The 27,969-nt window shown below is 44.4% G+C and overlaps 1 protein-coding gene across 3 annotated transcripts in view; it reads right to left on the reverse strand.

The window, feature by feature from the left end:
* The window catches only part of FRMD4A (FERM domain containing 4A), a 692,609-nt gene that overhangs the window by 464,336 nt on the left and 200,304 nt on the right, over positions 1–27,969 (reverse strand). The window lies entirely within an intron of this gene.

Raw genomic sequence — 27,969 nt, forward strand, 5'->3', positions numbered from 1 at the left:
CTGAAGGGCAGGGACGAAATGAAAAAGGACCGATAGAAGAAAATTACTCCATAGAAACAAAAACAAATTCAATGGGGAAAAGTAGAAAGAGGCAAGAGCCAATTTCCTATGGACTCCTACAATCTCGAAGTCTCTGGCTGCCGTGAGACCTTCCCAGATCTTTGTAGTTCATGTAATTTTTCACACTTTTCTGACTTATTGATAAGATCAGCCATTTTTGCACTTTCTTGATTACATTCAATTTAGCACCTTATTGCTCATATCCTATCTTGTATTACTCTCTATTTGTTTCACTTACATGAAAGGCTCTCAAAGGGTTGAAAAGCCCAAGAGATTCCAAGCTCCTCAGCCTCTAGAAGATTAGACATCTACAAAGTTTCCTGACTGAGAAACAAATATGGACTGGGGAGATACTGGTTGAAAAAAAAGCACCTCAGAAAAAAAAAAAAAAAGCCTCCAAAGAAGCTTCTCAGAAGCAGCAATGGGTGAGATATTGTACCCTGCAAAGGCTGAGCAGGAATCATTCATTTGTTCTCTTCCACAGTCAGTTCCTTGGTAGACCATAATTTCCAGTTTGTTTCACTGTTGGATGAAAGTTACAAAGAAAGTGAAAGTTCTGCAAAGAAGAAGAGAGTAACAAAAGAATGTAAAATGAGTGTTACATGAGAAAGTCAACAGATATATACTTGTTTCTTTTAAAGAACATAAAAATCGAGTGTCCCAATTACTGTCATCACCTGCATTTAAATTTGAACATATTCTCCTGCTGCAAAACAAAATACATAATCCAGTGTGTTTCCCTTTGTGTCTAAGCTGCCGGAAAAATTGGAGCAAAATTCATCAAGAATTTGTGTCAACTTCTCAATGTAATGCCTAGAAGTTTACACTAGTTCCAGTTCTTAAAAAATGCTTTGGCTAGGTTCGGGGGCTCACGCCTGTAATCTCAGCACTTTAGGAGTCTGCGGAGGGCAGATCACTTGAGGTCAGGAGTTTAAAACCAGCCTGGCCAACATGTAGAAACCCTGTCTCTACTAAAACTACGAAAATTAGCCGGGTGTGGTGGCGGACACCTGTAATTCCAGCTACTAAGGTGGTTGAGGCAGGGGAATCCCTTGAACCGGGAGGCAGAGGTTGCAGTGAGCTAAGATCATGACACTGCTCTCCAGCCTGGGCCACACAGCAAGACTCCATCTTCCCCCGGCCCCCTACCCAAAAAAAAAAAGGTTTTCTACTCGGGAGGCTGAGGTGGTAGGATCACTTGAGCTCAGGAGTTCAAGGCTGCAGCGAGCTGAGATTGCGCCACTGCACTCCAGGCTGGGCAACAAAGCGAGACGCTTACAAAACAAAAAACAAAAAACTCTTTTCTTTATTTTTAAGTGTTTTATCCACGAGCCATTGAACATATCACAGATGTGGTTAAAAAATAAAAGTATGCATACATAAACATTGCTTTCCTATATAGAAGAAGGATTTTATAAAAAGGTCATCCAAAACCTTGTGTCTAGTTTAGAAGATCAAATAAGGAGAAACTGGTTCACAAAAAGAATAAAAAGAATTCACTCAAAAGAAAAAAAATTCTTTCTTGCCCATGATCAAATGTGGAAATGGGGGTGCTGACACAGACATCCTTGTCTTTGAAAACAGCAAACTTGAGATATTTTATAAATTGTAAAGTGATCTGTAAGGCTATTCTCTTTTATAATTATTCAAGATGAGAACGCAGAAATAAACATTCGGGACAACGGAGGCATTCATCCATTTATTAAGATGGCAAGACTGGAAGATACTCCAAAGAATGGTCCATCTAGTCACTTGAAATATATTAGAGCAGCTTTCTTGCTAAAACCAACCAACCAACCAACCAACCAACCAACCAACCAACCAACAAACAAACACATGTAAATTCCTTTGTTATCTGAAAACCACTGCAGAGGCATTTTTCTTTTTGGCATGATTGAAATGATTTTCATCTGCCAAACATACCTCAGAATTCTTTCACAAGCAGTTATTTTTTCTTTTTAACGGTTATGTAAATTTTTTAGTTCTGTGTATTTTATTATTATTATTATTATTATTTGTTTTAGAGACAGTGTCTCCTTCTGTCACCTAGGCTGGGGTGCAGTGGTGGAGTCATAGGTCACTGCAGTCTTGGATCCTTGGGCTCAAGCTATCCTCCTGCCTCAGCCTCCCAAGTGGCTGGGACTAGAGGCATGCTAAAAAATTTTAAGACCTGTGGGAAAGTACACATATCATAAAATTCACCATCTTTATTTTTAAGTTCAGTAGTGTCAATTACATTTATGTTGTTGTACAAGTAATCGCCTGAACATTTTCATCTTGCAAAAGGGAAACTTTGTATCTATTAAACAATTACCTCTCTACCCTGGCTTAGCCTCCAGTAACTACCACTCTGTTTTCTGTCTCTACAAATTTGACTATTCTAGGAACCCATGTAAGTGGAATCCTACATTGTTTCTTTTTATGACTGGCTTATTTCACTTAGCATGATATCCTCCAGGTGCACAGGCAATATTTTACCCTCGATTTATTTATTCTGCTTTTTAAAATCACGAGCCTGTCTATGCCATGGGTTTCCCTGAGGCATGGATCCACTAAGAATGATGAAATAACATCCCACACTGTGATTTGGCTCAAGGTTTTATTATTGCCATTGGACAGTTATAAAATGCCCAGATGTCTAGCTCAGGAATTACTTCACCTTACACAGTCCTCTACCCTGCAGGGATATCTAAGCTTGCAGCACTACGGTTAGGGAAAAATCAAAGTACAGAAGTCATTAAGACTGAATTTTAATACAATTAATCTATCAATTCATTGTGGATTAATTCATCCACAATGAATTCATACATATAAGAAATGTCTCTGAAACATACCTATTATAGGCAATGCATGATGTCATGCACCAAAAAGAATAAGCCATGATCCTGGCCGGGAGAAATCTTATTGCGAGGTAAAGCAAATATATTTTTGAATAATATAAGAGGTGGTTACAGGATTTTATGACTAATTGACAAACTAATGACAAAACATTAAGTGGTGTGTGCTGTAGAGGAGGAGGACATCCTGCAGGGCAGGTGGAGGAGGGAGCAGGATTCACCCATAGCTCCTAATCCATTGTAGATACTCCATGATTAAAGAAGGAAGGAAGGAAGGAAGGGAGGGAGGGAGGGAAACAGAATGATGAAAGAGCTTTACGGCCCAGGGAATAGAGTGAGCAAATGCTTGGTGTTGAGAAAATGCACAATTAATTTGAGAAACGGTGATCAGACTCATTTATCAGAAGGAAGGGTAGAAACACAGAAAGATGTCGGTAAGAGGACCAGCCATGGAATGTGGCCCAGCTGGGGAGGGCCCAGAGCAGTCAAGTCCATGTTCGAATTTAATTCTCTAAGTAATTAGGAGCTATGAAGATCAGTGAGCAGCAGTAACATGATTAATGTGGCATTTTAGGAGGATTAATCTGGCAGGTGTGCCTGATGGAGGAGCACAGAGGAGAGGGTAGAGAGCAGTCTGCAGTGGTCTCGATGTGGTTGTGTCTGTGTTTTCTTGCCTTTGATTTCAAAAGAATAAAATAGCTTTTAAGAGATAACAATAGCTCCACCAGGACCTCACCCATCTTCACACTGGGCTTTGCTTATAGAAGGGAATGATTAAAGTTTCTTTGTTTTTTTGAGATGGAGTCTCACTCTGTAGCCCAGGCTGGAATGCAGTGACACCATCTTGGCTCACTGTAACCTCTGCCTCCCGGGTTCAAACGATTCTCCTGCCTCAGCCTCTACAGTAGCTGGGATTATAGGCATCTGCCACCATGACTGGCTAATTTTTGTGTTTTTGGTACAGACGGGGTTTCATCATGTTGGCCAGGCCGGCCTTGAACCCCTGACCTCAGGTGATCCGCCTGCCTCGGCCTCTCAAAGTGCTGGGATTACAGGCATAAGCCACTGTGCCGGCCCCGTGATTAAACTTTTTTTTCTTTCCAAATTCACAAGGAAACTATGTTTCCATCTCCCCCTTCCCTCAATGTGTTTAATTATTACAATTACGGAGACAGACAAAGAGGTTGTTAAATAGTGGCTCTGTGTAAGTGCGGGCTAAGGGTGAAACACTCACCGAGACAGCAGCCCTGAGCAGCCTGGAGGGGAAGGAGCTTGGGGACCTTGTACAGATTCGGACTGGAATCCCTTTTAATGACAGAGTTGTATTCTGCGGACTTAGGAGAAAACCAGCTCAAAGAATCCTGCCTGGTGTGCTGATTTTCATTTCGTTTGTCATCATTATTATTGTATTTTCAAAACGAGGTCTGCATGGATACATCATTTAAAAGTTATACAGTTGACTCTTGAACAATGCGGTTGAGCTGCCAGGGTCCACTTACAGGTGAATTTTCTTCTGTCTCTGCCACTTCTAAGACAGCAAAACCAACCCCTCCTCTTCCTCCTCAGCCCACTCAATGTGAAGATGAGAAGGATAAAGGCCTTTATGATGATCCAGATCCAATCCCACCTAATGAATAGAAAATATATTTTCTCTTCCTTGCGATTTTCTTAGTAACATTTTCTTTTCTCTAGCTGACTTTATTGTGAGGATACAGTACAGAATGCATAGAACACACAAAATATGTGTTAAGTGGCTGTTTGTGTTATTGATAAGGCTTCTGGTCAAGATCAACAGTAGACTATTAGTAGTTAAATTTTGGGGGAGTTAGAAGTTATACCCAGATTTCTGACTGAAAGGGGTATCAATACCCCTAACTCCTATGTTGTTCAAGGATCGATTGTACATAAAAAAGCCATTTTCAGAAATTATTTGTTGCTTATTTCTTCAAGTTATCCAAATCAAAGGCTATTTAGTAATACTGGAATTGGTCAAAGGCTATTGTAAAGCCCTAATTGGAAATGCATATGTGTGTGTGTGTATGTGTATGTGTGTATGTATGCTGCCATTGTTCTCCTCTTCCTCTTCTTTCTCCTCCTTCTCCTCCAGCAGGGTCATATTATTGAAAAGCGCACCTTTATCTGCTACCTGAATAATCTGGGAGTCACATCTCCGAGCCTCTGCTGCTCTGCATCCCACCTCACCCCCAGCCCCTCCTATCACCAAGGATGCTGAGAGCTACTGTGAGTTGGCCAGACTCCAGCAGGGCACGGCCTTGGCCTGCAGTCTCAGTGGGGCGTGCTCTCAAAGGCTCAAGCACACATACATGTGGGTATGGCTGCTTTTGGAAATTTTGTCTTCTCCCTGTGGCTTCTCTGAAAGGTCACTCACTGCCCACTGTGTGCGCCAACAAAGGTTCTGGGAAGATGCCTTGGGCTGGTTTCCTGCAGACTTGGGTGGATTCGTTCCGAATTCCTTTTGGTTATTTTCCTCAGGCTCTCTTCTCTGTGGGTGAGCTCTGGCCTTTCCACCAGCCAGGTCCTACTTCAGAGACACAGGTAGGGATTAAGGAGCCTCATTTGAGCCAGCTGGGGTCCCAGGGCTCACTTCCATTGATTTCAAAAACCCCAGGAAGAGCCAGTGGAAAGGGCATATACCCATGCTCCAAAGCTTCTGTCCATCATTTGGAGGATGATGCTTCAAGTCTTCACTTGGAAAGGATTTATTCCTATTTTTAGACACAATCTAATAAGCCCATTTTTCTGTTTCCTCAATTCTCATTCACTTACCGCCTGTAATTTAGGAGAGGCAGACCCAAAGAGAGCAGAAAGGAATGACCGCTGCAAACCTGACAATGAGAGAGGGGTGCAAAGGAAGACTCAATACAGAGATGGCGGCCAGAGAACCATTTCCTAAAACCCCAGCTATCAGATGAAAGAGAGAATGGCCAAATGCCTCTTTGGGGTCAGCTGACATTGTTTGGAGAAATGTGAGAGGTAACAAACAGGGAGGAAATCTGAGTGTCTAGGGTTGAGCCCCTTGCAGAGAGTTTCAGAATCCTGCAGATCCACTGGTAGGCATCTCAGCCTGCAAAATCTCATTTAAGCTACCGGGATTAGCACATGCCGAGGGGTTCGGCACTGGATCCATGCCGGCCCTCTGCATATTGGATGGCAAAGAGCAAGTTCTGAGTGGATGTGGAAGAAGGTACTGAAGTACTGTAGAAGGAGAAAGAATGGGATAGAAAGAGTGGGCAGACGGTGACATAAGACACGACTGCCTACCTGCTACCCCTACACTCACTCACTCACCCCCTCGCAAACCCCCAGCAAGCCTCTTAGACCACCTAGTACATTCCAGGGTCTGTGCTGTGTTCTAAGGATACCAAATGAGAGCCTGTCCCCCGGAAGCTTGCAGTCTAGAGCAGCTCACCTTCAAAATGCAATGCGTGTTTTATAGTAACAGCACACCTCAAATCTGAGTCACTCTGCAAGTGGCAAGAGACACCTGTGCTGATGGCTACTGCATTGCACGCTGCAGGTGTAGGCAAATCTGGCTGTTCCTTGATCACTACTAATGCAAAAGTCCCAGTCCATCTGTGGTTGGCCCCTTATCACTTATTTCATAGCTCTCACAAAATCACAAATATATAGGAAAAATAATAATTACTCTTCCCTAGTTAGCTATACTATGACTAGTCTTACAGTCTTCTTCCCAGAGATGAGGATATTGCTTATGTAATTGTTCTCATCTCCCTTACTCATAGACACTGATAAAGTTTGGAAATTTGTCCCCTTCTAATCTCATGTGGAAATGTGACTCCCAGTGTTGGAGGTAGGGCCTGGTGGGAGATGTTGGGATCATGGGAAAGGATCCTTCATGAGTGGTTTGGTGCTGTCCTTGTGGTAATGAGTGAGTTCTCACTCTATTCGTTTGCACAAGAACTGATGCTTAAAAAGAGCCTGGTACCTCCCTCTCTGCTGTCTCTTGCCACGTGACATCCCTGCCCTCTCTCCACCTTCCACCATGATTGGAAACTTCCTGAGGTCTGCACCAGAAGCAGATGCCAGTGCCAAGGTTCTTGTCTGCAGAACCAGAATCAACCTCCTTTCTTATAAAGTACTCAGCCTCAGATATCTCTTCATAGCAATGCAAATAGACTAAGACATACATCAATGTAAAACTCCACTGAGCTCCTTGGAAGCCCACACCTTAACGATCAGCATTGCTGACTGTATAGCATTCTCTGAAAGAAAAATTGCCCATAATAGACACTCAATAAATAGTTTTGAGTGAATGGTTGAAGAAGTAGTTTGCAAGTGTCATTTTCAAGGCACTAGGAAAACAGGACCAATATTCAGAAACACATCAGATCATGCGTGCCTTAGTTGTTTTTCTCCTCGGGCTATTGCAGCTTCTGTGCATGCAAATGGAGGGGCTGGCTATGAAAATTGCATGCCCTGCGTCATTACTCTGTTCTATTAGGAACCAGGCCCGACAGAAACACAGGGACATGTTTCACTTCAGAAACGTGTGTAGCATCTGTTAGGAAAGCCTGAAAACCGCCACGACAGCTTATTGTTCACCTCAGATTCAAGCAAAGAATGCACACTGGTAGGTGGTTTTTGCATGTTCATTCCTCTGTTAAGATCACATTGAGCCCATTGCAATGGGTGGATTGAACAGAAATAATGCAGTGTTTTACCTCTCGTGTTTTCTTGGCTGAAAGCAGATATGGAGAGTTACCCTCAACCCTTGCTTGTCTTGGGATCCATCAAGTTCCGATGCTACAAATGAAAAAGGCTTGACATCCGAGATGGCCAGAGGGGTGGAGGAAGGCTTACAATCACAGGGTCTGGGGGCTAAAAGGAGCCTCAGTGGGTTACAGAACTCAGCTTTCTCACCACGGAGAGACCCCGTTTATAGCAGCTTTAAAAACAAGCAGTAAACTAATGCCATGTTATAAAAATACTTGCCCAGTCCCCTGGCCCTCCATAAATAAGACAGTGAACTCAAACCAGCACCTGACATAATTTATCTTCACCTGCCATAATTTTTCCTTGCTTCCAGAAGAGGGGAAATGGCTATTGGCCTAGCAAACCTACACCATCCAAAGAAGAGGTATCTAACTTCCGGTTATGTTACATCTGTCTTGGTGTTGACATTTACTTGTGCTTTCTTGGTTTATTTTTGGTTAAAAGCATGGCTCTGTGGCCATCGGGAGAATGTCCCTAGCAGACCTCCTGCAGCAGAGTTCATCGCTGTTTGAGGACCCAGTGCTATGCATTGAAATGCATCTCTGTGCTTGCACTGAGGCCTTGCCTCCTGTAGGCTGTTTCATGTCAGTGACTGAGTACAGAAGAGATAGCTGATTCCTGGAAGACACTGGCATTTCCCCAATACAATCCTCTCATGAGGAAGTTTGTCCTGCTGTCTTCTTGGAGGACCCAGACTAACATGGACTCTTTTCCACTGATCCAGAAGAAGGCAAGAGTCATCACAAGGCAGGGCCTGAACAGCGCCTAGCATGTGACAGGTACTCAAGAAATATTTACTGAATGAATGAGAGAGCCTCCAACAGCTAATGAGGTGGCCCTAGCAAGGAGGATGGATCTTTTTATGAAACTGTTCAAGCAACAGCCTGCTGGCCTCCCATCACTGAGACCAGTGCCCTCTACTTCTGAGCTAGCAGGAATCCCATTTTCTAGAAGTTGATGGGGGTTTCTCATGTCATGGAGATGCAGACTCTGGGTCTCTGAGATTCTCAGTTAGCATTTAGCAGCCTGCTTCATTGAGCTCAGCGTTCCTAAAGCATCGGACAATGAGAAGAGAAAGGAGTCCCCAACCAAATGGCAGCATTGCTAGGTGAAGGCTGAAGGTCACTAGAAGCAAGACAGGCTGGTCACCTGTGGGAGAGAGAAGGTGGAAGGAGAGTGGGAGTAGAGTTTGAAAAGCTGGCTACATTCATTCATTCAGTCAATATTTCTTGAGTACCTGTCATGTGCTAGGTGCCTTTCAGGCCTGCCTTTTGATGGACTTTTGCCTTCTTCTGGGTGAGCAGAAAGGAGTCCTTGTGAGTGTAGGTCCTCCAAGAAGAAGTGAATTGCAGCAAAATTTCAACATGTGCAATGTGGGCACCTCCATATGCAGAGAGGTCTTTATCTGTCCCCAGAAAGTACCCGCATGCCTCATGGGTACACATTTAGGATCATCTGGAAGCTTAGGACAGTTGTCTTTTCCTGGCTATGTATGTGTGACACTGTTTAGAGGATGGTTGTGAGGCCTGGATGCCAAAATTATCCAAGCAGTCAGCACAGACCCTGCCACATGTTGATGTTTTAAGAGACTGTGAAACTGTCAAAGAATTTAAATGCCAAACTTCCATATGAGTTTGACCAAACACTTACTAAACTCTAATCTCTGGAGCTGAGGCCCAGGAATCTGAATTTTAACAAGCATCTTGGAGATTCTGGCCTCTCAATGTTGCCTCCACAGCCAGAGTTAAAGATGCCATGGTTGGCAAACTTAGGCGAGACAGAGCCATTCTTGGTAGCACACTGAAAAGGTGGTAGGTCACAGAGAGTCTTGGAGGACACGGACTCTATAAATGTCTGCAGAAATTTGATGGAAGGAACTTCAGTCACTGGCCAAATAGAATCAGAAACCCCAGGATCTTCTTCCCCTGAATGCCCAGAGACTTGACTTACAAACTTTTGTTTTCTGGTACAGGCATTCAGTGGTGGGACTTTGACATCATTCCTGACTGTATTAGGGTGTTCTCACGCTGCTAATAAAGACATACCCGAGGCTGGGTAATTTATAAAGAAAAGAGGTTTAATGGACTCACAGTTCCACATGGCTGTGGAGGCCTCACAGTCATGGTGGAAGACGAAGGAAGAGCAAAGGCATGTCTTACATGGTGGCAGGCAAGAGAGCTTGTGCAGGGGAACTCCCATTTATAAAACCATCAGATCTCATGAGACTTACTTACTACAATAAGAACAGTATGGGGAAACTGCTCTCATGATTCAATTACCTCCCCTTGGCCCCACCCTTGACATGGGGGGATTATTACAATTCAAGGTAAGATTTGGGTAGGGACCCAGCCAAACCGTATCACTGACCATATAACCTTGAATCCCTACAACTCTCTGGCTCTCTTGGAAATTCCATGACCTCCTGAGTGACCAACCTTTTAATGAGTTTCCTTCCTGCACATCCAGCCAGATGTGTTTCTCTAGGGATGAGCTAAGAACCCCAGTGGCCTGAGTAGGCCTTTGTTGGAGGAGGTCTTGGTTTCCAGCTGAGCATGCAGATCAAGAGGTGGCCATGAGTGGTGCCAAGGAACACAAGAGTCACCTGTAAGCACTCAGGGCAGGGCAAGTGAGCCCTCAATGTCAGAGGGTGACAGACACAGCAGAGGGTGACTCATTTCCACCCCTGCTGGCACGTGGGCTGAAGCTTCTGTGAATGAAGAGGTGCTAGAAAAGCACCTATCAGGAGCGTCCTTAGGACAGAATGAAGAGGTGCAAAGTGAGGGGTTTATCCGCTCAAACAAGCTTTAAAACTCCACCCACAGTACAAGAACCCGTGATCAGCAGGAGACGGAACTGTGGGGCCAAATTCCAGGGACCTGAAGGAGGAGAAGGGACAGAGCGAGATTCCTTGATGTGCAGATATAACGTTCCCCCTCCTAAGATGTTCATCTAGGAATGAAGCCTGGGCTGGTGATGGTGATGTTTGCTCTAACACGTTGGCAGCATTTGGAAGCAGATCAGGGAGCAGTAGTGAGGCTACCGCAACACCAAGCTTCAAATCCACCTGTCTCTTTTGCATGCAGAATGTTAGGACGTGTGATTAATGGGGGCCTGTAGCCCAACAAATGAGAGGAGGTGACATTGTGTGGGCTATCTGCTCTGATTAAATAATTAATCACTCCCTAATTATGAAGGACAGAACTTTGCATCCTGCCCTACCGATCTTCCAAGGGACTTATTTAGGGGGGTAACAATTTGGAGGAGATGTGATTTCCAGCTTCTCAGAAAGCCCATGGCCAAGCAAGGCTGAGGGAATATGTGGAATGTGCATATCCCTCTGTTAGGTAATGAATTCCCCAGGGCAGAGCAGGCGACAGCTGTTCCGGGACTATAAAATATGGGTTAATTTGAAGCAGCTTGCACCTTGATTCTTGCAGACTTACAAAGGGCACTTTAGGGAGGAAGTTCAATGTCATTTTTTTTTTTTTTTTCCTGGGCAACTAGGCATGAGGATGACAGGTAAGTGTGTGGACAGAGCTATTTGCATCTTTTCTTGTCCGGATGGGCCTGAAAGAGGGTCCACTTTCCCCCGTCTCCCAGGAGACAGGCAAATCAGCCATTTTTGAATTATATTCCTTTATACCTCCATCATCCCTGACACCACCATTCAGCCTACCAACATCTGTTTCCCAAGCCGAGTTCCTCCACCCTTTGCACACACTGCTTTTTCTCTTCTGAAGTCTTGAGCCTTCATATGTCCCTCTGCCTAGTTTATTTCTTTCTTAGGTCTAAACTCAGTTCAGTGTCACTTCCTTCAGGAAGCCTTCCTTGAGTTCCCTGCCTGATGCCAATACCCTCTCCCGTATTCCCAGGGCACTCATGCAGGTTGCTTCCCTCTAGATGCCAAGCTTCTTGGTATTTCAAGCTCCTCCATACAGCAGCTGCTAACAAATGTTTGCTGAATGAATAAATGAATGCAGGGATGTATAAGTCGATCTTATTCACTACTCAGTAGTTTACTAATTCATTGAATGAATAAATGAACAATGTGAGCTAAGTGTTCCCAGTGAACTAGGTAGAGACTGGTGACTGTTCCCCAAACCTTCCTCCTGAGCATGGCTTTTCCGCCTTTCCTTGCAGTTAGTGGAGGGTGAGTGGGAAAAACTGGGATCACTTCTAGTTTTTTGGGGGAGCAGAGCCTTCCCTGTTGCTTTGATTTTACATGAGTGAGAAATAAACATCTATGACATGAAGACACTGAGATGTAATGGGTCTATCCATTACAGCAGCTATTCTTGCCTTAACCAGCACACAACCTGCTAGCTGCAAAGTGTGTCTCCTGGCTGATGTCCCTTCACATGGCACTGAGGTGTGGGCACCTTGACTGGCTGTCGGACAGCAGCTTTCTTCTCCTCCCTGACTGAGAAGCAATGGGATTTCAGAGCAGTTTTCCGGGTGTGATCTCACCCTGCTGTAACCTAGATCAGTGTGCCTCACCCTGTCATGTACCTTATCCCTGTAATGTACATATGAATCACGTGGGCACTTCGTTAAAACACAGATTCTGGCCAGGCATGGTGGTTCACGCCTGTAATCCCAGCACTTTGAAAGGCTGAGGTGGGTGGATTACCTGAGGTCAGAAGTTTGAGACCGGCCTGGCCAACCTGGTGAAACCCTCGTCTCTAGTAAACACACAAAAATTAGCCAGGCATGGTGGCGTGCAACTGTAGTCCTAGCTACTTGGAAGGCTGAGACAGCAGAATTGCTTGAACCTGGGAGGCGGAGATTGCAGTGAGCCAAGATCACACCACTGCCCTCCAGCCTGGGCAACAGAGCGAGACTCTGTCTCAAAACAGAACAAAAAACAAAAAACCAAAACAAAAAACACAGATTCTGATTCAGTGGGCCTGAAATGGGGCCTGGAAATTTTGCATTTCTAACAAGCCAACAGGTGATGCTAATGTTGCTTATTTACACACCAGGCTTTGAGGAGTAAGATTTTAAGAGAAAGGCTATGAGTTACAGTCACCTGTTATCCAGAGTGAATGCCACTGAGAGGTGTGAAAGGGCAAAGCAACATCCCTGGAGCAGGTCTCAGAATCTCAGAAGGCCCAGGTCGCTCCTTCCTCCCCTGGAACTTCTGATTTTACTAGTCGGGCCTGAAAACCTGCATCTCTAACAAGCCTAAGAGCATGTCGATGCTAGCATTCCAGGGACTCCTTGCTGAAAACCACTGCCTTCAGGGTTGACAGTGTGCACTTGGGGGCCATTCCAGCTGGCTTTGAACCTAGGCTTTCCCACACCCACAACTCTGGAAACTAACAAGTTACCTACACTCCTCATGCCTCCATTTTCTCGTTGGTTAAATGGAGAGGATGCTAGTCACGAGAAGGTTGCTAGTGATGAGAAGGATGCTAGTGATGCAACCTAAGAAGGTTGCAGTAAGGATTATGCCAAGGTATGGAAAGGCTGTGTCTGGCACAGAATGGTTTTCTACTAGCATTAGGTAGTACTGTTATACTATTAGAAGGTGCACCTGTAGACGTTAGAGAGACCTAGCTTCTAACCTTAGCTCATCCCCTAACAACGCTGTCCCTGAGAAAATTACCTAACCTCTCTAAGCTGCACTGTCTCCATTTGTTAAATGGAAATTAAAGCCTTTGCTTTGTAAAGATGTTGTGTGGATTAAATGAGAAAATGCATATAAAGCATCACATGACTCAAAAGTAGCCATTGCTAAAATCAATTACAACAAGACTGACTTCTGGCAGATTGACACGTTTTCTTGCCCTGCCATAAGAAGCCACCAAGCTCACATGGTTTTTTTAATACTTAAAAAACGTTTTTAATTGACAAATAATTGTACATACTCATGGGGTGTGTATTAGTCTAGTCTTGCGTCGCTATAAAGAAATACCTGAGATTGGGTAATTTATAAAGAAAAGAGGTTTAATTGGTTTCTGGGCCTGCAGGCTGTGCAGGAAGCATAATGCTGGCATCTGCTTTGCTTCTGGGGAGGCCTCAGGAAACTTATATCATGGCAGAGTATGAAGGGGGAGCAGGCATATCACATGGGTAGAGAAGGAGCAAGTGGGATGGGGGGTGAGAGAGGGCGGCTACACACTTTTAAATGACCAGTTCTTACGAGACCTCACTTACTGTCATGACCAAGCAGGATGGTGCTAAGCCATTCATGAGAAACCACCCCCATGAACCAATCACCTCCCACCAGGACCCACCTCCAACATTGGGGATTACAACTGAACACAGGATTTGGGTGGGGACACAGATCCAAACCATTTCAGGCTTTATAGTGATGTTTCAATACATATACTGTATAGTGATCAGATGGGGGCAATTAACATATCCATTATCTCAAACATTTACCATTTCCTTGTGTTGGGAACATTCAGTGTCTTCCTTCTAGCCATTTGAAACTATTTAATATATTATTGTTAACTACCATCATCCTACAGTGGTACAGAACATTGGTACTTATTTGATACTTAGAGAAGCTGGGGAATGAATATAAGGAACTTCATTATAGTATTCTATTTTTTAATATATTTGGAAATTTCAATATAAAAAAACCTTTTAAACTATTTGCAAAACAAAAACAAAAACAAAAACAAACCAGAAAACCACCAAGGCTGCAAGACCCTTGGAAGTTGCTGAGGTAGGCAGTCAGCTGGAGCAAAACTGTTGCAACATTTCTTGTATACTGAGAGGTTCTGAGTTCGAGCCAATCTTGTTAGTTCGAGCCAGTCTTGTTCCCAGAGACCCCCTGCAGGCACAGGCTTGGCCATCATTCCAGCTCTGCCCCAGAAGTTTTCCTTCATGCCAGCATCTTTGGGTTTCTGGATTAAGTTTTCAACAACTGCATGAAATTCCATTTATCTTGCCAGCTGGGAGGGATAGCTTCACGAAAACAAAGCCAGAACACACGGGGCCAGAAAACTCCTAGCTTTCTTCCTGTATAGGAAAACTGGATTTCTCCAGAAGGCTCAAGCTCCTGGCTAAATCTCTAGGGTCACTTAATTGGGCAGTCCCCCATCTTTGTTTCTGGTAGTGAAGGTGCAAAGCTTGGTCTCCTTTCTAAGTCTCTATACACAAAGCCCTTCTTCAGTGGAAAAGTCTTGACATATACTAGAAATCTCATTCACCTTTCAGAGCCTTCAAGAATCCTGATGTGCTTTGACTCCTGTTCCTGGGAGAGGCCACGGAACTGTTCTGGAGCTGAAATTCAAGTTCAAATATCCATCACTGTTACTAAGCCTTTACATAGCATGTTATTTGTTTCCAGTAGGCTCAGTGGTCACTCAAGTTTGCTTGTATCTATCTAAATAGAGTGGTTTGCACCCTCATTTAGGTAACATCTTGAACCTTTCATGCTGAGATTGGCCATTTTATTTGCAACTCACTGTGCAAACCATTTGCTTCTCCGATGTCCCATAGAAGGATGCAGAGGGTTCCATAGAATGCCGTAGAAACCTGGGTTTAGGGCAAATATTTGACCAAAAGTCCACCAATTCACATGAGTAATACTTCTGGCAACCTGTGCAATGCTAGTCTCTAGGTACAAAGTAAATGAAACTGTCCCGAGCAGGTGTTACAAACGCCCTCCCTGAGAGTCTCCAGGGACTCTGTATTCAAGCACAGCAGTGTGGTCCAACCAGATCAGAGTCAGGAGACACAAGTTTTAATTCCAGCTTCCTCAAAATCTCGTTTTGTGAGCTTAGAGATAATTACAGCACCTGGGTACTAAACACCTTTGTTCCAGGTGCCATGATCACTGCCTGAGTTGTAATTCTCACAACAGCCCTGCAGGATACCTGCTATTACCCCCATTTCACAGAATAAGCAAACTGAGGCACAAATGAATTTCAGTGGGCCGGACATGGTGGCTGACGCCCGTAATCCCAGCACTTTGGGAGGCCGAGGTGGTAGATCAGCTGAGGTCAGGAGTTCGAGACCAGCCTGGCCAACATGGTGAAAACCCATCTCTACTAAAAATACAAAGATTAGCCAGGCACGGTGGTGGGCGCCTGTAATCCCAGCTACTCAGAAGGCTGAGGCAGGAGAAATATCTTGAACCTAGGAGGCAGAGGTTGCAGTGAGTCAAGATCACGCCACTGCATTCCAGTCTGGGTAACAGAACAAAGCTCTGTCTCAACAACAACAACAACAACAACAACAACAACAAAACAAAAATAAATTAAGTGGCTCAATCTGTAACAAGCTTTACAATTGAGATTTGAACCCAAGGGTGACTGATCACCAAAAGGGATTGTATCCAACACGACATTACCTTTCCTGGCCTAATTTTTCTCACCTGTAAAAAGGCATGTTTAGAATGTGTGTGAATTTTCACCTCTGGTTGAGCCCTTCTTTGGTGACCCATGATAACATCCATGAGTGACTGAATATGATTATAGACGGCATTTGGAAAAGGACAGAAAGAGAGAAGAGAGTGCGTCCTTTGATAATGTCAATTTTTCAGCGCATGAAGCCCTGTGTAGTGCTGTTTTCTAGCTTCCCCTTTACAAATGAGGTAGACAAAAGTAAAGTTAATGAAGCAACTCAGCTATCACAGGAATGCAGCAGAAGTAATCAAGTCCGGGACTAAGGGACAGTTGCCATGACATTCCAACACATGCACGGTGATCACCATCGATGACTATGCCATTCTCTGATTGATGGCAGCTTGCCTCTCTGTTCTTGTAAGCAAATGTGATAACAATATTCAACAATTACAAGTAATGTCCCCAGCTGCTTCTCCACTGCCTTTGAAATATGATTTTAGATCTGCCAAAATAATTGCAAACCCATTAACAAGGAAGGGGGTGCATGTATCCCTGCCTTCCTGAGGGGTACATTCACCCAAAGACAAGAGGAGGACAAGCCTCCTTCCAGGACATTCAGAGACACAGTCACCCTGCCAAGCAGACTGAGACTTGCAAAGGTCCAATATCCTTTTAAAGAACCTTGCTGGATGACCTCTTTAAACATACCAGCATGAAGAAGAGGCACAATCTGGGTGAGAGGGGCATTTTGCCTGCTCTAAGGTTAGAGTGCAACTGGTCCACCAAAATTTGGTTATCTGACCCCCACAATGCTAGAGCCCGGCTAAATCCTGCAAGTATTTATCTACCACTGACTATGGAATAAACAATAATGTGCTGTGGGGAATCCAGTCTCTCTCTCTCTCTCTCTCACACACACACACACACACACACACACACACACGGCTCCTGCTATCTCGGAACTTCCGGGCTGATAAGGAGAAAGTGCAAGCATTAGTAGGTAAGTCTGCTACCAGGAGGAATGTGATAAAAAACAAACAGGGTACAACACAGTATGACAGAAGCAAACAAGAGGCTGAGATGAACTCTAACTCCATTTCATTTATTAAACCGATGATGAAACAGTACATGAAAGACTTGCCTGGATGAATCTTATTTTTTCCAGTGTTTTCTATCACAGTGATTGGAACTTCCATCCATCCATCCATCCATACAATTGTCCAAAAGAGAAAATTAGAGATTTCTCTAAGACCATCTTCTCTCTTATCCCTTATGTCCCCACACATCACCAAACCTTGCCCACGATTTTTTTTTTTTTTTTTTTTTTTTTGAGATGGAGTCTCATTCTGTTGCCCAGGCTGGAGTGCAGTGGTGTGATCTTGGCTCATTGCAACCTCTGCCTCAAGGGTTCAAGCAATTCTCTTCCCTCAGCCTCCTGAATAGCTGGGACTACAGGCACACGCCACGACACTCAGCCAAGTTTTGCATTTTCAGTAGAGACGGGGTTTCACCCTGTTGGCCAGGATGGTCTTGATCTTTTGACCTCGTGATCTGCCTGCCTCAGCATCCCAAAGTGCTGGTATTATAGGTGTGAGCCACCGTGCCTGGCCTGCCTTGCCCACTTTTACCTACTCAGTTTCTCTCCAGTCCCTCTACTTTCTCCATAGGCACTAGCGATACCTTGGCTACATGATGACCACCAGCAGCAGCTGGGGAAACCAGCATCCTGTTAACCTCCAACCACCTTCTCCCAACTGCATAGAATACGTCTTCCCTTTCATTAGCTTGGGTCACCTCAGATCCTAGACCACTCCTGGGCTGATAGCAATTTCTAGTGAAATGCCTCCAGGTAGAAGCATAATCTGAATCACCTTGCAGAGGGGATTGGGTGACTATCTGAACAAAATGTGGGTTTTATAGGAAGGAGGAAGGAGAACAATTCTTGGGGGTACGAAATCAATAGGAATGTGCCTCAGGGAAAAATGTGCACCAGAGGAGGAAGAATCACAATGAATTGTTTGCAATGAGGCATGTTTATTGTGGCTTGGGTTCCTTGGCCCTGCACAGAGCTGTCATTCACTCACTTGACAGATATTTGAGTGGCAGACTCTAGGATTACAATAGTGAGCAAGAATGCACAGTTCCTGCCCTCATGGAGCTTAGAGTCTAACAGGGAGGGCTGACATTAACTGCAGCATCATGTAATAAAGGAAAGTGCAGCAAACCCAGGTGTGATCCAACAGCTGGGAAAACGGACTGACCACAGGAGGGAGGCAGGAAAGGCTGCCCCTGGGAAGTGTTACTTGAACTGAAATCAGGGAAGAAACTAGGCAAAGGCTCAGCATTCAGGTGGAGGTGGAGGAGGGTGGCCTGGAGAGGTGGGAAAACGCCCAGGTCCTTGGAGCTCCTGCTGAGCTGCTGAATTAGCCAGTGCTGGCTCTCACCTGACCTCTGCACTTCTTGCTTTGCAAGGTCATACATCTTCTTTTATAAAAACTAGTCTGAGTTGGCGTTAGTGTTCTGAGTCCCCGTCCTGCGAGGTAGACAGGAGGCCTTGCTATACTCCGGGGAAGCGAAAGATGGAGAAGGTTTTCAGAGCCTGGAGAAGAGGTCCTTTAAGAGAGCATTGGGTCGGGCGCGGTGGCTCAAGCCTGTAATCCCAGCACTTTGGGAGGCCGAGACGGGCGGATCACGAGGTCAGGAGATCGAGACCATCCTGGCTAACCCGGTGAAACCCCGTCTCTACTAAAAAATACAAAAAACTAGCCGGGCGAGGCGGTGGGCGCCTGTAGTCCCAGCTACTCGGGAGGCTGAGGCAGGAGAATGGCGAGAACCCGGGAGGCGGAGCTTGCAGTGAGCTGAGATCCGGCCACTGCACTCCAGCCTGGGCGACAGAGCGAGATTCTGTCTCCAAAAAAAAAAAAAAAAAGAGAGCATTGAAGAAGATGGCACTGGAGCCAGATGGCCTAGATTTGCTTCCTGGCTTTCTGACATTGTCCTCTCTGTGCCTCAGTTTTCCCATCTGAAAAACGGAATAATGATAGTGTCTGCCTGTGCCTATAAGACCTGTCACTGTGGGAATGGCTATCTTTTCACTCAGAGCTCTCTTCCTGACTCTATGTCCTGACTGAACCACTCATTAACGCTTAAAATGGGCATGTTTTCTCTGCAAGATTGTGCTCAAGATATTTCCCTCCTCAAAACAACTTTGGTCCGTATCCTCCTCTCGGAATCCATCCTTCAGAAATCAGTTCAAATTCCATCATGATAAAGCCTTCCTCAACTATCCCCAGCCTCTTTTAAGGTTTGAGCCATTTTCCCCATCATATTTATATTTTGTTTACTTTCATTCTTTTCTTTTCTTGAGACAGGGTCTCACTCTGTCACTCAGACTGGAGTGCGGTGGCGTAATCTCAGCTCACTGCAACATCCACTTCCAGGGCCCAAGCAATCTTCCCACCTCAGCCTGCTGAGTAGCTGGGACTACAGATGCATGCTACCAAACCTGGCTAATTTTTGTATATTTTGTAGAGATAGGGTTTCATCATTTTGCCCAGGTTGGTCGCAGACTCCCGGGCTCAAGTAATCTGTGCACCTCAGCCCCCCAGAGTGCTGGGATTAGAGGCATGAGCCACCCCGCCCAGCATATTTTGCTTTCTGGTTACATAAAATTATAGGTATACATGGTCTTCCTTCCACTCAAATGTGAAGTTCTTGAGGGCAGGCCCTATTAGCATAGCCATATTTCAGGAGTCCTGGGCACTCAAATCTGATGCAAAATTTGCCATGCTTTTCCTGTGACAATACAATACATTTGCTTGTTTGTGCATGGATTTACGTATCATACCTGAGCAAATTTAAGATCTAAGGTTTTCTGCCTCCCAACTCAGTGGGCCATATGTTACTGCAGGCAAGTCTCCTAGTTTTGTAACGAGAAAATGCACATGCCAACATCTTCTAGGTTGCAAAGCACCACATGCATATTAAATACCTTCATCATTACCACCACCATTATCGTCATCACTATCAGACCTGACACCACTTTCGGCATGGCCTCAGCGCTCCTTTAACCTCACTTCCTCCCATCTGCCCCTACACTCTCACCCGTGAGTTGTGACAGTCAGATGAGGTAAAGAACCTGAAAAAATGCTGGGTGCCTGGATGGAAGGCACACTGGTCCTGGAGACAGACTCAACCATGTATGATGTGTTTTGTTTTCTAGCTGAGAAAATAAGCTTCCCTTGCAAGCTTATGCAAATTCCCATAGCAACAGTGCAGGTGTGGCCCCCCGCAAATACCGTATTTGCTCTTCCCCTCCCCACATCTTCTCCAAACCCATGACTTGCCTGATGAGAATCAACCTTTCCACGAACAGTGGCTTCCATCTCAATAGCCTCTAATCATCCTCTCTTTCTCCTCCATGGTGAACCATAGTGAAGTACCTTATTATAGTGTATCTAGTCAGCAATTCAAGGAGCAAAGGATGACAGACATTTTTTTCTTTATTCATTAGAAAAACAATGAAACAAAAAAACCTCTCTGAGGTTGCTCACTGATCAAAAATCACTAATTATTTAAAACAACACAATTATAATTCATATATATACGAATCATATATGAGCTTATATATATGTATATATACATATGTGTATATATGTGTGTGTATATATATGTGTATATATATGAGCTGTAGAACACATTTAGAATCACTGATTTAGCAACCAGCTTAAGGTCAGAGATCACAGAGAGGGTCAATACCAGGGCAGCACCCAGGGCATAAGCCGGACTTTAGACAATGCCCTGCTGGGAATAAAAACCTCCAGGAGGCCCATCTGCTGGGTGGGAGACCTGCCCCTGGAAACAGAGGTATCAAGGCACCAGCACCCTGGGAACAAAGGTCATTCTAACATGCCTGTCAGTGGAGTCTTATGAGTCGCCTTGGGTAATTAGTTCTGTGTGCTATTTTCCTGGGTTTATGTATTCCTATTCCCTAATCTTTCAGGACTCCTGGGAAATATCTGAAATATAAGACAGGAACTCTGACCTTTGGGTGATATTAATAGCTTTAATTAACACTCAACAATGAGAAGTCAATGGTTGATATTTGAAACTGGCAAACTTCCTTGCCCGCAAGCTGCCAGATTTTCCATCTGTGGGCACCTGGCACCTGGCTTTCCATGGCTGGAGCTGGGGCGAGATGTTCTGTTCCCTCTTCCCTGTGGTGGCCCTGTTGGTTGTCTTGCTGTAGTCCCAGGCTTGTTCTCACTCCCCGCCTCCCAGGGTGTGACTTACTGGATTCCGGCTGCCGCAGTGCTTGTGGGCCTGCCTTGCTCTCCGGCCCAAGGTTTCCAGCCTCCTGAGTCCCTAGTGATGTTCACAGATGGAGGGAGCCCACAGATAGCTTCCATTCTTCCCTTTGCTTTAGCCAGAAACCTTTCGTCCTCCACCAAACCAGAGACTCCTTCCTCCATGACGCTGGCCACAGTAAATATTCTTTTTAAATTTTTTTATTATTTTTAAAAACTAATTTGTTAATTTTTGTAGAGATGGTCTCACTCTGTTGCCCAGGCTGGAGTGGAGTGGTGTGATCACAACTCACTGTAACCTTGATCTCCTGGGCTCAAGTGATTCTCCCACCTCTGCCTCTCAAGTAACTGAGACTGCAGGTGCGTGCCACCATGTCAGGCTAATTAAAAATTTTTTATATAGAGATGAAGTCTCGCTATGATGCCCAGGCTCCCAGCCATACACAATCCTCACACCCCGGCCTCCCAAAGTGCTGGGATTACAGGCATGAGCCATCAGACTCAGCCCACAGTAAACCTTTTTAAGTTTCTTTTTAGGATTTGTTGCCATGTTTGGTGTGTAAAAAGCAGTCCCTGGTGATATTGTTAAGTGCAGACTGACACATGGTTGGTAGTTTCTTATTCAAATTTGAAAAGTGATGTGATAATCATAGTACCTAAAAACTGTATGTAAGATGTACAAGCTAAGCATAGGCATTGCTCCCTATCTGTGTGCCTATATCGGTAAATACGAGTTTATTTATTTGACATAGGAAATAAGGCTTTGTACATTTATCTCAAAACTCTGTAGCTCCTGGTTCTCATTAGGCCCAAGCTGTTTGGCTTGGGACTAAGCCTACATAATTTAAAAATTCTCCAAAGTGAGATTCAACTTGTAGCCCAAGTCAGAGCTCAAACTTCAGTCTGAGTTTAATGCACCATGGTGGAAACTTAGTATCCTTGGTTTGCATGCCTGACACCGAAGGGGAAAGCAAGGACTACTGTTCTTTCAGAAAAGGTTAGCAGCACCTGAGTGTGGAATTCCCATGTAACACCTCCATGTTCTCCTCTAATTGGCCCTATTACACCATAAGCTCCCAATTGCAGCATTTGTAGTAGAGAATGTAACCACGCAAATCCCCAAATTATATTTTTGCTAGAAAAAAGGAACCAATGAATCGCAGAGTTCACAAATCTCTCCTCTAATGACAACACACCTAAAATACAAGGATGGGCAAAACCACCAGCAAGAAGAGAGGCTCAGGCGACGCAGAAGTTTCGTTTAAGGGAGGAACTCTAGAATGAACGGAAGATGGCAGAAGTAGAAGCGAAGCCAACCTTCCGGCTGCTTTAGCTCCTTAGCCCAACTCATGGTGCGCCCTCGGCCACTCTATTGTTTCTAGGTGCTGTCTTCCCTGAGTCACTTGGTTCAATACCCAGTCTTGAAGATGAAGTCCAGTTGTGTGTGACTGTTCTGGAGACTGTCGGGAAAGACACAAATTCCAAACATGAACAACACAGACAGCATAACTTAGTTAAGTGCCTATGGCTCCATGATGTGACTGCCCCAACTCCCGTGACGAATGTCAGGCTTCCCTCTGAGGCTTCTGATCCACTTGTCAGTCAATTAAAAGATATTTGGGCATAGACAAAAACATATTTTAAAATCTTGACTCAGGAAACAGACGCAGACAAGATATCACGCCACAAGATGAATGAGGTTATTTTCTGTACTCAGCTGACTCAAGACGCCTGGCCCTTCCTTTCCTTCCGCTCCTGCTAGAAGCTGTCCTGGCTGGGAGCTGGACTGCTGAAATCATGCACCTCTGGCCTTTTCTTATAACCATACAAGGACCTCTTCATCCTGATCAAAACACCTGCACTTCCCTTGCCCTGACTGAAGACCCCTGCTTTGTTCACAGTTACTCTGTGGTCCACAGTCACACCGGTAATTTCTAATTTCTTCTCCCTGACCAAAAGGCATAAAACTCAAACATAAGGCCAGGTGCGGTGGCTCACATCTGTAATCCTAGCACTTCGGGAGGCCAAGGCGCGCAAATTACCGGAGGTCAGGAGTTCAAGACCAGCCTGGCCAACATGGAGAAACCCCTTCTCTACTAAAAATACAAAAATTAGCTTGGCGTGGTGGCACATGCAGCTATAATCCTAGCTACTTGGGAGGCTGACCCAGGAGAATTGCTTGAACCTGGGAGGAGGAGGTTGCAGTGAGCCGAGATTGTGCCACTGTACTCCAGCCTGGGTGACAGAGCTAGACTACATCTCAAAAACAAAAACAAAACAAAACAAAACAAACAAAAACCAAACATCTTACACATCCAATCAGGTGGGAGCTCCCAGAGCCGCAGTTTTCTCCCAAAGTTATCGAACAACCAGAATGAGAAATATTGAGGGGAAAAGAGGGCAGAGCAAGTGTAGAGAGGGCTGCCCGGGGTCTCCTGGGAGCAGACAGCAAGCTGTATTTCCCTTTTAGTGTCTGTGACTCCGCAGAGGTTGTTGCCAATCTGGTTGGACCCTGTTTGTTCTCTACGTGCACGTGGGAAAGTGATGGGACTCTCATCATGGAAAGGGGAGGAGGAGGACAGCAGAGACAGCAGATCTGGAGTATTTCCCACCACCCCCAATTCTTCCTCTCTGAATCCTTTCATTTGATGTACGGAGTTTTATTTGCACATGGCAGGTGGGCAGCCCAGGGCTGTATGGGAAATTGAAGATCAGGACACCTCATGGCCACTGTGGGGCTCCCTGCAGGCCCAGCTGCCGGAGGGCCTGCTAGTGGGAAGCCCTGCCCTCTGGGAGTCACACGATGAATGGAGGGAAACTATTTTATCCTGCCTTAGGCATGGTCTGGCCCTATGGTGAGCTACTCAACAGGAGTGCATTTCAAGCAGATTCAGCAACAATATTTCCCTGTACCGTTAGAATTCTAAAGACAAGGCAGCCATCCTGATTCTCTATTTTATGAAGAGCTAATCCTATTTTATCCTCACGTCCTCATCAGTAAGATCAGAATAAGGATAATATCAGTGAAGTAAGAGTAAGTTCGTTTTTTACCAAACTTCAGGAACATTTGGTCCAAGATTTCGTGGTGGAAGGAAGTGTATTTTTGATAAAAATGATTTCAATTTAGCACATGATAGGGGTGAATGAAGTTGAATTAGCAGGATTAGACAACGTTTTGCTAAAGAGCACTTGAGACATTGCTATTTGGGTCATGAAGCCTTCAAGCAAATACCACTTTGTTAAAGCCTGAAGGCTTTAAATGTAAAACTGGTATCAAGTAAATAATGAAACAATTTGCTTTTAAGCACCAAAGCGAGGTTGAGAATGCATTAGGTTGCGGTAAAAGTACCAACTCAATTACTTTTACACCAACCTAATAGTCATTCTGGTGTCTGGCCATATGTTTTGAAGGCATTTGTGGGTCCCTTATGCATGGCAGCACCCTCTCTAGATGCTTGGGCATCTCAACAAGAAGCAGGACTGCATCCAGTTGGTCACCGTGGGGAGGTCCTGATGGCCTTGACTGGGAACAGTCTAAGCCTGCGGGACCTCAGAGTTCCAGCAGTTGCTGAGTCTGGGCTGCAAACACACTGGTCCTTTGCTGGCTGGAGGCGGAAGGACCAAGCTCTCTTAGAGAACCACTCTGTTCCCTGTTCTCATTCCCACGTGCCATATCCTGCATGGAGAGGGAGGAGTAATTAAACTTCACTACGCTTTTTGTCTAGGTTCTGCCTGTTTCTTCTCCACAAAGACTTAGAGAACCATATCTTATGAGTCTGTATTCTCTGAGTAAAAGCCCATCATTTAGAGGACAAGGGGTCAACCTCTAACTCCACCTCTGGAATGAAAAGTTAGTCCCACCTATGATGAATTCAGATGAGAAAATAGAGTTTGGTGGGGGCATGTGGTGATGGACAGGAAGAGGGAGAAATAAAGTGAAGTTTGAAGAACTTGTTTCCTGGTATCTGACTGGAGTTTATCTTGTGAAGCCTCTGAGTCTTTGCCAGGCTGGTTTCTCCTATTTGCTTTGACTGCTAGAAAAGGTAGAGCCATATCTGTGATTTACATTTTGATGATTTCTACAAGCCTTCTGGTAAATAGTCTTGTGGACTGACTTTATCTTGGGCTTCATTTTACCATTTTCTCTTAGTCTTTTTTTCTTTATTCCCATTCTGCTGTATATATTTTGTAACATGTCTTGAAATCTTTTTGGAACGAGAGTTGGAAAGAATGAATGGATGGATAGGTAGATAAATGGGTGAATGGGTGAATGTGTGGATAGATGTATGGATAGATGGGTGGATGAATTGATGGATGGATGGGTAGACGGATGGATGGATAAATGGGTGAATGGGTAGATGGATGGGGGATAGGTGGATGAATGGATAGATATGTGGATGGATGGGAGACAGGTGGATGAATGGATAGATATGTGGATATATGGGGGAATGGATGGATGGATGGATGAGTGAATGGGTGGATGGTTGGTGAAAAAAATGGGCAGATGGATGGGTAGGAGGGCAGATGGATGGATGGGTGGATAGACGGATGAATGAGGGAGGGATGGATGAGTGAATGGGTGGATGGATGGATGAGTGGATAGATGGGGGTACAAATGAATGGATGGATGGGTGGGTCAATAGATGGGTGGATAGATGGATGGGTGGATAAGTGGGTGGGTGAGTGGATGGATGGAAAGTCATAGAGACAGAAAGATAAATGAAGTTGGGAGGTGTGGAGACCCAGGGAATGATTGGAAAAGCATGAAACACCATTGTCTGGCTGTTAACAAGTGTGACAAAAGAAAAACAGAAGGTTTACCAAAGATAAAGTCTCAACCAAGGTTAAAAACACATGACCACAAACCCTGTTATAGATGACATCAGAATAAAATGCCCTTCTCCATTACATAAAAGGGAAATTGAGGACATGTTGAGGGACTAATTTTCTTTTGAGGACTAGAGGTTGCACATGTAATCTACAATTCTATTTCCATAATTGTTTCATGAAGAAACATTTTAAAAGTAAGAAAACAAGCATTCTGTCCACCAGCAGTACTGAACTGGAAATTCTGCTTTCAGATTCACTTTTTCAAGTTTTCAGAGTGTTAAAGCAAACTTAATATGGCCTGAGAAAGGACTCCATACTTCTATATTTGAGTCCTTGTGGATGAACTGTAACCTAGCTTAATAGTCAGACAAGATTGAAAACCTGACTTAGGAGTATGTGCCTGTAACCATAACTGAGTCTTGACCAATCCCAGCAGCCATACTTCAACCACTCATAGACTGCCAAATGTTCAAACTGTGTTCAAATAAGGCAAACGCCACCCTGTAACCAATCCAGCTGTTTCCATACCTTACTGCCAGTTTCTGTACATCGCTTCCCTTTTTTGTGTATAAATCTTCTTCCACCATGTGGCTGCGTTGGAGTCTCTGTGAATCTGCTGCGATTCTGGGGGCTGCCTAATACGCGAATTATTCATTGCTCAATTAAACTCTTTTAAATGTAATTCAGCTGAAGTTTTTCTGTTTTCAAGAGGCATAGGGGTTCAGAGATGAACTCTCACAAAGACATGAGGAAGATTCAGGTTTGTGCAAGCACAGAAAAACATATGACTATGAAGATATATCACAGACGCAAAGGGGAACACCAGATGATATTTTCTATGAAAATATTTATTAAAAACCAAATTAAACTATGATGTCTGATTCCACCTATGGAATATAAAGTGCTTTATTTTATTTTGTGGGATATACTTCCTCAAGCCCTGCATCTATCTGCTGTAGCCAAGAGATAGGTTATTCTGTCTGGAGTAACTTGTATAGCATAGCATCTAGTTCAGTTAAATAAGGAAAATTCAACAAAAATAGAACATTGGACTGAAAACAGTGGTCATGGAAAACATAGAAATTATTCCTAGTATTGTGAGAAACTGTATATTCTAACAATCACATAAATAAAGATGCTATATTGAAATGTATGTTCAAATTATTCTGAACACACTGTGGTTCCCCCAGCACTGACCGTCGCTTATTACCAAGGTTGGCCCTGACTCTGGCTGCCATGTCTAGCCAGGCTGTTTAAGGTTTTCCTATCATCTTGTTAATTAATCCCTAGGAACCAGTAGGTTCCAAGTGCTCATAATTAGTGTTATGCATTTTACAGGAATGAGACAGTGAGAGAAACTCAGGTGCTGCCAGTGGGGTAAGTGAGAGGAAAATGAATCTTGGGACCCCATGATCACTAAGCCAAAGGGAAAAGTCAGGCTGTGAACTGCATCAGACAAACCTGCCTCCCGGTTTACTCCTAAATATGACAACCACAAAGATAAAAAGGCTACATATCTCCCTCACAATTTGCCCACAAGCAAAGTCCTTGTGGACCTGGATATGTTAACCCCAAAACAGTTCTGTTAAATTTCACCCTTGAAATGTAAATGTAGCTTATCTTCACAGGGACAGAAAGTTATCCCTCTGCTCACCTGAGGCAAATACATGTCTGATGGCTTCCTCTGCCCTATTGTTTATGTAAAAATGCAGATTTACTGAGCCAGACTGAGGCAGAAGTGACTATTCCGCTACCCACCCCCACCCATGTCATCGGTAAACTGTGGACTCAGTGAAAGGTTGATCAAAGACCCAAAAGCATGCCATCATTTGTCTCTTATCTGCCCATGACCTGGAACCTCCCCCACCCCTGCCCATC

The sequence above is a fragment of the Chlorocebus sabaeus genome, chromosome 9, assembly GCF_047675955.1.
Source record: "Chlorocebus sabaeus isolate Y175 chromosome 9, mChlSab1.0.hap1, whole genome shotgun sequence".
Classification (NCBI taxonomy): Eukaryota; Metazoa; Chordata; class Mammalia; order Primates; family Cercopithecidae; genus Chlorocebus; species Chlorocebus sabaeus.